Genomic DNA, 3,854 nt, shown 5'->3' with positions numbered 1-3,854 from the left:
TGAGGAGTGTGTCAGAGGCAACAGGAGAGACAAAAGAAAGGTCGCTGGGACAGAGGGGGAGGTCAGAGATTGCTAAAATGGCGGATGAAAAAGGTAGAAGAAGAAGCTAGTCATAAAAAGAAAATGGCGGGGAGCATAAAGGTCCAAGTCCGAAAGTCCTGGAAGAGGGCTGCCATAGCCAGCACGACCGGGGGGAGAAAGGAAGTCCGCAGCAAAGTTACAGCCTCATCGTCCATGAGGAGCTGTGGCAGAGGAGTTCAATCTGGAGACCAGCGGTCAGGGAAGAAAGACCACAGGCGCCAAGGTAGCTGATCGCAGAGCGGGAGGCAGCAAAGTCTAACAAAGTTTAAAGGGAAGGAGGAGGGGGCCTCTCACCAGAGCCCAGTTAAACACGCTGTGGGTGGTGGCGTTGTGCGGGGGGGGCTCAGCAGCAGCCAAAAGCAGGCTCTCGGTGTTCCGACAGACCCTCAGTCTGCCCCCGAACCGACCCGGTGAGCCCCGGAGCTTCTATGCAGAAAATGGCACCTACCTGGGCGCTGAGCTGTTGGGGGTGGAGGAGAGAAGTTGTCTCTTGCATCCACTGCTGTACCGCTTTGCCCGGTTCGTAGCCAGAGCTGAGAGCCTCCTCTGCCGATGTCTGAGAGAGCTAGGGGGGTCCTGCATCGGGCCTCCGGACCTGAGCTCCGATGTCTTGGAGGGCTGGGGGTCCTGCATCGAGCCTCCGGCCATGGCGGAAACGAAGAGGGCATTAATACCAGGAGGCACTGACAAGATCAACCGCCAGCTGCGCAAGCCCGGTAGATAATTGCTGGAGGCACTGAGGGAGCTCCTGCCCTGCGGGTCTGTAGCGCTCACCTTAGGGGTGACTTATAGATGTAAAGTGCAGTGACCGGGATATACGGACAGCCTTATATCTAAAGTGAAAGTTGCATGTACTATTTCATGCAGAAAGCGATAGCAGCTCTGCAGACACAGTTTGATGGGCTCTCATGGGTGGTAAAATATATGCACCAGCTGATGGGAGACTTCTTGGGTACCAATGCTCTAGATACCTCAGTACCATATACTAGGGACTTACAGTGGTTCACCAGTATACCAATTGTGGGGGGTTCAAATTACTTAGCTGGAAATTTAGAGGAGAGAGCACTGCCAATTAGTTCCTGGTTAGCAGGATCCCAGTGAACAACAAGCAAAACATACTGAACCCAGGTAAAAAGTGGGGTATCTATGCCTGAAAGAGGGCCAGGGGAGATTTGTATAGTTCCACAAGAGATGAAAATCTTGGACAGACCAAAGAGAAAGCATTTGCCAAGAATGTTTTCTTTATTATAGAATGGAGGTTCGAAGATGATCAAATACAGTCGTAGTTCCGACCATAAACAATGCTGACTGGCGAACCGGCGGTGTTATCACCAAGACCCACTGAGCAGCTTCCGGGAAACCAAAGCCTTTGGGTTTCGTGGGGGAGTATGGTTACAAAGCTGAAACTGAAAGGAATTGACAGAAGGGCACCACCAGGAGAGGAGCTTGCAGCTTAATGTTACTCAACATATGAAACCTCACCCGGCCCTGGCACGGAAAGAATTGACAGGTTGATAGCTCTTTCCCGATTCTGTCGGTAGTGGTGCACGGACGTTCTTAGTTGGTGAAACTATTTGTCCGGTTAATTCTGATAACAAACTAGACTCCTCCATGCTAACTAGTTATGCGACACCCAGCGGTCAACATCCATCTTCTTAGAGGGACAAGTGGGGTTCAGCTACAAAAGATCGAGGAATAACAGGTATGTGATGTCCTTAGATGTCAGGGGCTGCATGCATGCTAGACTGAATGGCTCAGTGTGTGTCTACCCTTCGCCAACAGGTAGAGGCAACCCGCTGAACCCCGTTCATGATAGGGATTGGGGATTGCAATTATTTCCCATGAACAAAGAATTCCCAGTAAATGTGGGCCATAAGCTCATGTTGATTAAGTCCCTGCTCTTTGTACACACCTCCCGTTACTACTACCAGTTGGATGGTTTAGTAAGGTCTTCGGATAAGCCTCGCTGGGGTCGGCAAAGGCCCTGGTGAAGAGCTGAGAAGACAATCAAACGTAACTATCTAGAGTAAGTAAAAGTCGTAACAAGGTTTCTGTAGGTGAACCTGCGGAAGGATCATTAATAGTGGAACGACCTGAGTGACTCACAGCACCAGTCCGAAACACTCTGCCACCTCCCAGACAGAACACACAATAGACCCAGGGCCTAGCCCTCACATGACCAGGACAGTGATGCGGGCGCCACCGGGGAGCTTGGGTGAGGACTGGGTGTTGGGAAGGCTTTTCCACCTGGGGAGGACCTGAACAACAGATGCGTGAGGACAGGGGATGGCTTTGGCCCTCCAGGAGGGGCACAATGGTAGGCGCTTCCGAAATGTATACCAGCCTCACCCAGCATGACCCCATGGGGATAAACCAAATGGCAGTGTCTCCCCAGGCTGGAAGCGCCTCTGAAGGTCCTGCCACCTCTGGCCCCGCTTGCTGATCCTAGCCAGACTTAGGGCTACTGACGAGTGGCCCTTCTCGGGCAGCAAGGCAGCCTGGAATAGAAGTAGCTTAGGCTGCTAGGGGACCCAGCTCCTCTCAGCGGGTGGTATGTTAGATGGGGAGCCACCTGGCTTTTCCCTTCCAATGCCTCTGACCAGGGCAATGGGTGGGCTACCCACCATCTCTCGATGCTGCAGGGGTTGAGTCTGGTGGCGGATGTCTAAAGTGCAGGTGAGGCGACCCTCCCTCATTGCCAGGTACCTGGTTTATGCCATTCCCATGCAGCCCAGCTGAGGGTTTAGACTCATGCAGTCCCTCCCGGTCCTCTGGGGTTGACCAGCAGAGGCGGGCTGCCTGCTTCTCTCACTCCGGGAGCCCCCTTTGCCTGTGAGGGGATTGGGAGCTCCTGGGCCAAGCAGCTGGAAATGCTCTTGAAATCATCAAGGCCGACTCCCAGAGGGGAAGCCGTGGCGGGGCGCCGGGCCTTCTTGCCATGTGGGCGGTGGACGGAAGGATGGCTCTGCCTTCCTTTTGCCTCCCCTGCCCCAACAGGTGGGCAAACATTGGAAAAAGTTGCCTGTGCCTCCTAGCGGTGGATAACTTGGCTTGCATTCCGACGAAGAAGGCAGCTAAGTGTAAGAATTTGTGTGAAATGCAGGACACATTGATCATTGACAATTTAAAAGCACCTTGAGGCCACAGGTTCCTTTGGGACTACGTCTGTCTTAAGGTTGCTCGATCGTCAATAATCCCTGTGCTTCCATAGGGCATGGTCAGGCTGTTGCAGAGTAGCTCTGCTCCCTTTGTCCTACCCACAAGATCAGACCCCCAATCACCCGTCTCAATATTCCTTCCTCCCCGGTCCAGTGGCTGAGGTATGCAACTAGTGCACCTAGCCTTCTCTCCCGCCTCAGTAGGGGGCATGCTGCACACTGGTCCACCGCAGGCATTTCCCGGGCACCTGGATGCATGTCACTTGTTGCTGTATGTGGTGTCCCATGGCTTTCAGCACACACCGCTTCTGGGGCCCACTTCTGCGGCCAGGTTCTGGAGAGAGCCACCCCCCTGCCAGGCCTGCAGGTGCTTGTCTGGCCCTGCGGGCCTCTGTCTCCGATACGGGAAAAAGAGTGTGCTGCTGCGATCCTGGCCCCTGCAGCCCAGGTGCCACTGTTCCCCAGCTCCCCCACGCTTAGGCATTCGACTACAACCTCAGATCAGCATGATGACTGTAGGAAATTAGAATCTGCTTTGATGGTTACCCCCACTTTTTGCTGGTGTTATGTTTTTCTGACTAGTCTGACTGGGACCCTGCTAATCAGGACTCCTTT

At 53.7% G+C, this 3,854-nt stretch overlaps 2 pseudogenes; both read left to right on the top strand.

The window, feature by feature from the left end:
- Positions 1–933: 933 nt before the first annotated feature.
- On the top strand, positions 934–2,154 carry LOC147732440 (18S ribosomal RNA; annotated as a pseudogene).
- A 953-nt stretch (positions 2,155–3,107) lies between these two features.
- Positions 3,108–3,260, top strand: LOC147732439 (5.8S ribosomal RNA; annotated as a pseudogene).
- Positions 3,261–3,854: the final 594 nt, after the last annotated feature.

Source organism: Lissotriton vulgaris, chromosome 2_1 (assembly GCF_964263255.1).
Source record: "Lissotriton vulgaris chromosome 2_1, aLisVul1.2, whole genome shotgun sequence".
Lineage (NCBI taxonomy): Eukaryota > Metazoa > Chordata > Amphibia > Caudata > Salamandridae > Lissotriton > Lissotriton vulgaris.
The sequence above is the reverse complement of the archived record's forward strand: the minus strand, read 5'-3'. Positions and strand labels throughout refer to the sequence as shown.